Genomic DNA, 9,892 nt, shown 5'->3' with positions numbered 1-9,892 from the left:
TTTATCCTCCTTGCCTTGTGCCATGATTGTGAGGCTTCCCCAGCCATGTGCAACTGTAGGTTCATTAAACCTGTCTTTCTTTTGTAATTGCCCAGTGTCAGGTAGGTCCTTTATCAGCAGTGTAAAAAAGGACTAACACATCTATGAAATACAAATAAAACAAAAATGAGATATCATCTCACACTAGTCAGAATGGCCATCTTTAAAAATTTTTAAAATAACATGCTGGTGAGGTTGCAGAGAATAAGGAGCACTTATACACCCTTGGTGGGAGTGTAAATTAGTTCAAAATTAATTCATTGTGAAAGACAGTGTGGCTACTTCTCAAAGACCTGAAGAAGGAAACATTATTTGACCCAGCAATCCCATTACTGAGAATATACCCAAAGGAATACAAATCATTCTATTAAAAAGACAAATGTATATGTATGTTCATTGCAGCACTATGCACAATAGCAAAGATGTAGCATCAACCCAAATGCTCACCAATGATAGACTGGATAAAGAAAATGTGGGACCAGGCACGGTGGCTCACGCCTATGATCCCAACACTTTGGGAGACCGAGGTGGGTGAATCATCTGAGGTCAGGAGTTGGAGACCAGCCTGGCCAACATGGCAAAACCCCAGCTCTACTAAAAATACAAAACTTAACCAGGTGTGGTGGTGCATGCCTATAATCCCAGCTACTCAGGAGGCTGAGGCAGGAGAATCACTTGAACCCAACAGGCAGAGGTTGCAGTGAGCTGAGATCACAGCACTGTGCTCCAGCCTGGGAAGCAGAGTGAGACTATTTCAAAAACAAAACAAAACAAAACAAAAAAATGGTACACAGACACCATGGAATACTATGCAGCCATTAAAAAGAAATATATCATTTCCTTTGCCAGGACATGTGTAGAGCAAGAGGTCAGTATCCTTAGCAAACTAACTACAGAACAGAAAACCAAATACCAAATGTTCTTGCTTATAAGTGGAAGCTAAATGATAACACTTGGACACTCAGAGGGGAACAACATGCACTGTGGGCTGTTGAAGGGTGGATGGTGGGCGGGGGAAGAGGGTCAGGAAGAATAACTAATGGGTACTAAGCTTAATAGCTGGATGATGAAATAATCTGTACAACAAATCTCCCAATACAAGCTTCCCTATATAACAAACCTGTACATGTATCCATGAAATTAAAATAAAAGTTTAAAGAATTCCTCTGTAACATGGATGTCGGGAAATTCTTTCTGAATATTACTTTAAATCCAGTAAAACTGAAATAAACTCAAGTAAATTATGTGAAATATTTGTTCTAAATTTTGACATAAGCAAAAGACCACTATAAAAAAAAGCAAAGCTATAAGCAGTGTCAAATGTCAAACTGGATTTAAAAAATTGTAATATATTTTAATTTCCAAAATCCAATGATATTTAAGAAAATATTTAGAAAAAAATAGAAATTATATGTAAAAATGTGTAGAAGACATACCAGATATATTACAGAAAGAGAGATATACAAATAGCCTGCAGACAAGATGCTCACCTTTACTCATAACGAGAAAAGGTGAATTAAAATTACATTTAGATTTTCCAGTCGGACATGTAGAAAGCTTGGAAGTTGACACTAGGACAAGAATAATACAGGATGGTTGCAGGGGATTAGAAAATTCCAAGTAGCAGTTTCACGTGACTAGCAAAAGGCAACCTGAAATAGCTGCAGAAGCTATCAGCTGGTAAGATCCTAAAAAAATGGATTTGACATAGGTTTCTCCTGGAGCCTTATTATATGTTCATTAACATATGAAATCACACATCCACCAGTGCCATGACACCCACAATTCATGACACCATTGTTCTGGAGACACCCACAACTGATAAAAAGAAAAAGGGTGCCACCTCAATTCTGAGAAAACTTCACCTTTTCCCAGGAATTTTTATGAATATTCTACTTGTTTGCAGCCGCAAACACCCTTGCTTGTGACTCTTTCTTGAATATGCCTGCATTCCCTTTTCTTGAGTGTGTCCCTTTTCCTTTGAAACAAATCTCCATCCTTTCACTATTTGCTGACTTGTGCTTGCAGTTATTCTTGGAATGGTGTCAAGACCCTGCATAGTGGCTGAGGTTGAAGTCCCAAGTGGCATTTGGGAATCTCCTCCAGATCACTTGTATCATCAGGGTTGTCCTCACAAAAAAAAAAAAAAAGAAAAAAAAAAAGCTAAACGAACTTGACATCAACTCTTTTCAGATTTATCAGATAACTGAAGTCCCAGAGTAAACCACTGCCCAGAAAACTGGAAAAACAGCCAAACGTAGAAAATTCAGAACTTTCTTTCTTACCGCAAATAGAAGCCACAGCTGGAACATAGTAGAAACACTTAAAGGATCGTCAACTATCGTTGGACACTGAGTATATATACTTGAGAGATTTAAAAAAATATATTAGGAGAGGCTTCCAAATTTTCATGAGTTGTACCTCTAGAAGTTCCACCAAGTTATTAAAGGGAAGAACTGAGAAAAATTTTGTAATCATCAGGTGGGTGGGAAGAGAAAAATTAAACATTTTTGAAATACACCTAAAGCATTCTGTTGTAAGTAACAAAAGCCTTCTTTCAAGGGAAACTGTTTTATCAAAGACTAAACCATGTGGGTTTGATTAGAACCTTAGCAATGTGGGGGAAAGGAAATACGCAACTCCAGCAGCCCTTGGCCTTCAACATGGAGAAACAGAAGTATCCAATTCCAGCGTTCTTTTAGGTTGCATGACTTTTGAAGCACGTAAATTTATTAATGGTAAAATAATAAAATTAAATGAAAAAGAATAAATTGAATACAAACAAAGTTAACATTTGTAAAAAATAAAAATAAAAGTACACCTCAGGACCCTCTAAACTTTTTATCCGAATAGGAAGGTCACTGCAACATCCTCTTTCAAATGGATAGCTCTTACTAACACTATGATCAGCCAGATGCCCCAGAAGAGGGCCCAGACACCTGGGAGAGGCAGCCCCACAGATCATTCATAAGTAAGTTCTTTACTAGTCTCTCATAAAAAAGGATATGCCTATTGTAACTTTTAAGTCTACAATCCGTATCTAGCTCCTAAAACTCAAGTCTGTCCAATTCTACACTGATAACGTCATTATAAGCTTTTCTTTCCAGATGCAGAATAAAGTCAAGACCCTATCTACCCAAAGACATCTGCATAATTGACCCTTCCTTTACTGACTCTGTCTTCAGACGTTCACCTTATCTTATGTAAAATTCACCTAACCACCTGCCTGCCTGCCCTTTTTCCTACTTGCCTCCTCAACCAGCCCTTTAAGGTTTAAGGAAATATCTAAATTTTAAAAACCCAGAAAAAACAGCCACAGATGTATCTGTGACTTGTGTCTTTCCTGGATATGCCCTAAAGTTGATTAGTAATCTCTATGATTTAAGATATACCTCAGTCAATCATTTTGTAACCACCAAGGGATTCTTCTTGCCTGCCTCATAAAAAAGACCATGGCATTGCAGTAAAGAAAGAGTTTAATAGACACAAGGCCAGCTACACCACGTGGTAGGTGGAGCTCACACTCAAATAATTTCCTATGAAGCTCATAGGTTAAAGGCTTTTCAAAGGTAGTTTAAGGGATGGAGTGGGCGTGGTCAGGTAATGAGTGCTTGCTGCTGATTGGTTTGGGTGGAGAAATCACAGGTTGTTAATGCCATTTTCCTGTGGGCTAAATCACTTCTGGGAGGGGCCTTTGGAGCAGGGTTGGCAGGTCCATGATGTCAGACATGCAAAAAACGTGAAAAGACACCTCAAAGGCCAACCTTAGGTTCCACAACAGTGCTGTTATTTGTAGGAATAATTGGGGGAGTTGTGTATCTTACAACCTCCAGAATATTGGCTGACAGTTCTTTATGTCTGTGATTGTATACGGTGGGGACGTTTCCACCTTGGTGGCTGAGGAACCACCAGCGCTGCCTCCAGACCAGGCCTCCACCCGGCTCCCCACAGAGCAGGAGCCTGAACCCTCAGAGGAACCAAAGCTGGACATGGTTCTCGAAGCTACAGTGGAGGCAGAGACGATGCCCGAAGAGAGGGCTCCTGGGGATCTGGACTCCAGCACGGAGCCCCCACCCATTCCCCCTGAACAGCGCCTGCTGGGGAGTGGAGACCAGGGGGCCGAGACCGAAGGCCCCCCTGCTGCATCCCTTTGTGCCCCTGATGGCCCCCCCATGGACGCTGTGGCACAAGCCCAGGCTGCAGACGGTGCCAGTCCCCAGGACAATGCTGAGGCCTCCCGTGCTGCTGCCCCAGCCGAAGGCCCTCCCGGTAGCATCCAGCCAGAAGCCACAGAACCAGAATCAAAACCCACGGCCGAAGCCCCTAAGGCCCCCAGAGTGGAGGAGATCCCTCAGCGCATGACCAGGAACCGGGCGCAGATGCTTGCAAACCAGAGTAAGCAGGGCACACCCCCCTCCGAGAAGGACTGTGCCCCCACCCCCGCCCCAGCCACCAGGGCCAAGGCCCGCAGCTCCGAGGAGGATGACGCTCAGGCCCAGCACCCACGCAAACGCCGCTTCCAGCGCTCCACCCAGCAGTTGCAGCAGCAGCTGAACACGTCCACACAGCAGACGCGGGAGGTGATCCAGCAGACGCTAGCCGCCATCGTGGACGCCATCAAGCTGGACGCCATTGAGCCCTACCACAGCGACAGGGCCAACCCCTACTTCGAATACCTGCAGATCAGGAAGAAGATCGAGGAGAAGCGTAAGATCCTGTGCTGCATCACGCCACAGGCGCCCCAGTGCTACGCCGAGTATGTCACCTATACGGGCTCCTACCTCCTGGACGGCAAGCCGCTCAGCAAGCTCCACATCCCTGTGATTGCACCCCCTCCCTCCCTGGCGGAGCCCCTGAAGGAGCTGTTCAAGCAGCAGGAGGCAGTCCGGGGAAAGCTGCGCCTGCAGCACAGCATCGAGAGGGAGAAGCTGATCGTGTCCTGTGAGCAGGAGATTCTGCGGGTTCACTGCCGGGCAGCCAGGACCATCGCCAACCAGGCAGTGCCATTCAGCGCCTGCACGATGCTGCTGGACTCTGAAGTCTACAACATGCCCCTCGAGAGCCAGGGCGATGAGAACAAGTCAGTGCGTGACCGGTTCAACGCCCGCCAGTTCATCTCCTGGCTCCAGGACGTGGATGACAAGTACGACCGCATGAAGACCTGCCTCCTCATGCGGCAGCAGCACGAGGCCGCGGCCCTGAACGCCGTGCAGAGGATGGAGTGGCAGCTGAAGGTGCAGGAGCTAGACCCCGCCGGGCACAAGTCCCTGTGTGTGAACGAGGTGCCCTCCTTCTACGTGCCCATGGTCGACGTCAACGACGACTTTGTGTTGTTGCCAGCGTGACACCGCGGGATGGCCGCAGGACACAGGCGAGGGCGGCACCGCCCAGGGCTGCTGCTGAGCCCCAGGGGTGGAGGAGGGAGCGCCATGTCCACCCAGGCGGGGGGAGACCCCGAGAGAGACTGCACTTGGCCACAGCGTCTCCATCCCTTCCAGACTGGTCCAGATGTCAGGGAGGTGAAACACGTCTCTTCTCTACCAGCTGCCGTGGTGAAGGCAAAGCCCCCAGAGCCTCACCGGCCCCGGCGGGACGAGGAGACCATGCCGGCCGCACACATGGCAGCTTCTGTCTGAAAACGGTGACCTTCGGGCCCTTTTCTCCAGCCAACTGCAGAGGCATTTCAGGAGTTGAACGGAGTGCATTTTTAAAATTTTTTGTTCCGTTCTGATCAAGTAAATAAAAATAAGGTGACCTGCAAGTCGGAGGGGCCAGCGTGCCACCCCAGCCGTGGTCCTGTTGCCACAGCGTTTCGACAGCCTGAGACTGGGCTTTTGACCTGGTGCGGAGCAGGGCGATGGCCGTGCCCCTGCCTGGGCACAGGGACACAGAGCCAGGACTCCCCGTAGTGTTTTTAATGGAGTCAAATCCACGTGGTTTGTATATTTTTTCCTTTAATCTTGGGCATTTTGTTTCTCTTTCTGAGAACATAACTTGAAACACTACAGAGCCAATAATCATATAAAAAGTGTATCCGTAAGTGCTGTACAGTTTTATATACATTCACAATGTACTTTTGCTGCCTTCTAGATAATTTATTTTGCAACACATTACTGCACAGTTGTAAATAACTTATGTACTGTAACATCACTTTCAGTTATGTGTAAAGAAATAAATAAATTAATTAAAATGCTAAAAAAAAGACGGAGAGATCCAAGATGGCTGATCACTAGCAGCTCGGGATTGTAGCTCCCAGTGAAAGCGCAAAGAATGAGAGGACGCCACACCTTCACATGAATTCTTGTTGCTCACCCACCAGGAGATTCCCAGCGGAGGAGCCCCACGGGTCGCCAGCGCGACTCTTGTGACCGGCGAGGCGGTTTTGCCGGTGCCTTGGAGCGACGGTTCTTGGTGCAGAGTCGGAAAAGCACCATTAATCTTAACGCCGCTGATTTGGTCGGTGCAGTGGGTTGCTCAGATTTCGGCGCTGAGAATCAGTAAGTTGGACGTCCACTCATAAACCTAATTACAAAGACGGTGAATTTAAAGACCACAGATGGATAAATTTATAACGAAGGGAGGAAAATGGCCAAAAAAGGCTGAGAATGCCCAAGATCAGAACGCCTCTCCCTCAGCGGGGGATCACAGTTCCTCATCAGCAACGGAACAAGGCTTGATGGAGAACGAGTGTGTTCCAATTACAGAAGCAGGCTTCAAAATGTGGATAATGAGAAACTTCTGTGAATTAAAAGAACTTGTTTTAACCCAATCTAAAGCAACTAAGAACTTTGAAAAAAGATTTGACGAAATGTTAACAAGAATACACAATTTAGAGAGGAATATAAGTGAATTGATGGAGCTGAAAAACACAATAGGAGAACTTCGTGAAGTATGCACAAGTTTTAACAGCCGAATTGATCAAGCAGAAGGAAGGATATCAGAGGTCGAAGACCAACTCAATGAAATAAAACAAGAAGACAAGATTAGAGAAAAAAGGATACAAAGGAACGAGCAAAGTCTCCAAGAAATATGGGACTATGTGAAAAGACCTAATCTACGCTTGATAGGTGTACCTGAATGTGACGAAGAGAATGAATCCAAGCTGGAAAATACGCTTCAGGACATTATTCAGGAAAATTTTCCCAGCCTAGTAAGGCAGGATAATATTCAACTCCAGGTAATACAGAGAACACCACAGAGATATTCCTCAAGAAGAGCAACTCCAAGGCACATAATCGTCAGATTTACCAGGGTTGAAATGAAGGAGAAAATACTAAGGGCAGCCAGAGAGAAAGGTCAGGTTACCCACAAAGGGAAGCCTATCAGACTTACAGCAGATCTCTCAGCAGAAACCCTACAAGCCAGAAGAGAGTGGGGGCCAATATTCAACATCCTTAAAGAAAAGAACTTTCAACCCAGAATTTCACATCCAGCCAAACTAAGCTTCACATGTGAAGGAAAAATAAAGTTTTTTGTGAATAAGCAAGCACTCAGAGATTTCATCACCACCAGGCCTGCTTTACAAGAGCTTCTGAAAGAACCACTACACATATGAAAGGAACAAACAGTATCAGCCTTTCTAAAAAAATTATCAAAAAGAGCATCAATATAATGAAGAATTTACATCAACTAATGGACAAAATAGCCAGCTAATGGCAGTATTAAACTCACATATATTATTATTAATTCTAAATTTAAATTGACTAAATCCCCCAATCCAAAGACAGACAATTTGAATAAAAAACTAAAACCCATCAGTATGCTGCATCCAGATCCATCTCACATTCGAGGATATACAAAGACTCCAAACAAGGGATGGAGAAAGATTTACCAACCAAACAGAGAGCTAAAATAAATAAATAAAAAGCAGAAGTTACAATTAAGCAACAAAGATCAAAAGAAGCAAAGAAGGACATTATATAATGATAAAAGGATCAATGCAACAATAAGAAGAGCTAAAGATCCTAAATATATGCCTACCCAATACAGGAATACGCAGACATACAAGACTTATAAAGAGACTTAGACTCCCACATAATAATAGTGGGAGACTTCAACATTAATATTAGACAGATCAATGAGACAGAAAATTAACAACGATATTCAGGACTTGAACTCAGATCTGGAACAAGTAAATGTAATTAACATTTATAAAACTCTGCACTTTAAATATACAAAATATACACTCTTATCAGTACCACATCATATCAACTTAGAAGTTTAAAAGAAATCTTGGTTGGCTCCTTGTTTGCTATTCTCTTCCCTCATTTTCTTTCATGTCTCCATTATTAAGGACAATTATAGGCATACCCATATTTAGACTGCATTCTAGCCCGGGCAATAAAGCAATACCCCCATCCTCTCTCCTTCTTCCTCTTTCTCTTCTTCCTCTTCTTTATAAAAAAAAAAAAAGAGAGAGAGATTCACAAGATAGAGTCAGAGCCATGACGAACTAAAGCCCTGTGCAAGCCAAACTTCCAAAAAGCAGAGACTGTTAGTAATCGGAGGAACCCAGAAGGCATAACAAGGACACTGCCAGCATGCAGGATGCGGCGGAGATAGTCCCCTGAGCTGGTGGAAGAAAGATAACGGGCTCCTGTTGATGAAGTCCTGAGGCCACCGTGGCTCTGGACCCACGCTCCTCCTCCAGCGAGGGCTCAGCTCGTGGACTTCGGAGAGATTTCTGCCTGGCGCCCACTTTTCTTAAAGCGGCTTGATTGAGACTGCTCCTTTCATCCAAATGTGGCTCCCCGGAACAGAAGCAGAGCAGTGGTGTGAAGTTCATCCATCTGACCCCACACACTGTCCTCTGCGCTCCCGTCATCCACAGACCAGAGCTGTAGCCAGGAGCAAGATGGGCACTAGAAAAGGGTCAGATGTCACAGCCGCAGCCAGTGCTAACTGAGGTCTGCTATCCGTATCCAAATCTGAAGTGTACTTGCAAATAAAGAGTCAAGGAATAAACGGGAAACAGCAAAATTCCAAAACGTGAATTTTTTCAATAAGAACAGCCCCCCAATGTTCACTTATTGCTAAGGGGAGGAAAGCTATAAAAAAGCAATGTACATTATGGCGGGGTGCAGTGGCTCACACCTGTAATCCTAGCACTGTGGGAGGCTGAGGCAAGCGGATCACTTGAAGTCAGGAATTCAGGACCAACCTGGCCAACATGGTGAAATCCCATCTCTAATAAAAATTTTTTTAAAAAATTAGCTAGGTGTGGTGGTGGGCACCTGTAATCTCAGCTACTTGGAATGCTGAGGCAAGAGAATTGCTTGAACCCAGGAGGCGGAGGTTGCAGTGAACCCTGGGTGATAGGGTGACACACCATCTCAAAAAAAAAAAGTAAAAAAAAAAAAAAAAAGACAGTTCTTTATGTCTGTGCCTTTGCAGAAATTAAGCTTCTCTCCTTCCCCCTAGCCTGAGAAACCCCATTAGCCTTACAAAAGCAGGTGAGTTTCAGGGCAAGGCTGATTAGCATTTAAACCATAGTCTAAATGTCTTCCAAAGTTAGCTGGGCCCAATAACCCAGCAATAAGGAAAGGGAAGGCAAAGGTGGGAGGTGGGTTAGGTCAAATTTCTTTTGGTGACATAATTTTCTTGGTGATCAAATTTTTACAAAACTTTAATTTCAGTTGTCACTTTTTACAAAGTAACTTCAAGGTTAAAAAAAGAAGAAACTTAACTATGAAGTAAATGTGAACCCTGTGTTCTATCCCAAATCCTTTAAGGATACCTACTAAGGACAAAAAGAACCTAAATGAAATGAGGAACTTTGTTTAATATGTTTGTCTTTGTTCATGAAGCTGGTATTTCTGCAACCACTTGGTGTGCTTGGAGATTAGAGAAAATG

At 44.3% G+C, this 9,892-nt stretch overlaps 1 pseudogene; it reads left to right on the top strand.

Annotated features, from left to right (window-relative positions):
• The first annotated feature begins 3,893 nt into the window (after window positions 1-3,893).
• LOC141584695 (ankyrin repeat domain-containing protein 11 pseudogene) lies at window positions 3,894-6,241 on the top strand (annotated as a pseudogene).
• The last annotated feature ends 3,651 nt before the right edge of the window (window positions 6,242-9,892 follow it).

This window comes from Saimiri boliviensis, chromosome 5 (assembly GCF_048565385.1).
Source record: "Saimiri boliviensis isolate mSaiBol1 chromosome 5, mSaiBol1.pri, whole genome shotgun sequence".
In the NCBI taxonomy this organism is placed as follows: domain Eukaryota; kingdom Metazoa; phylum Chordata; class Mammalia; order Primates; family Cebidae; genus Saimiri; species Saimiri boliviensis.
The sequence above is the reverse complement of the archived record's forward strand: the minus strand, read 5'-3'. Positions and strand labels throughout refer to the sequence as shown.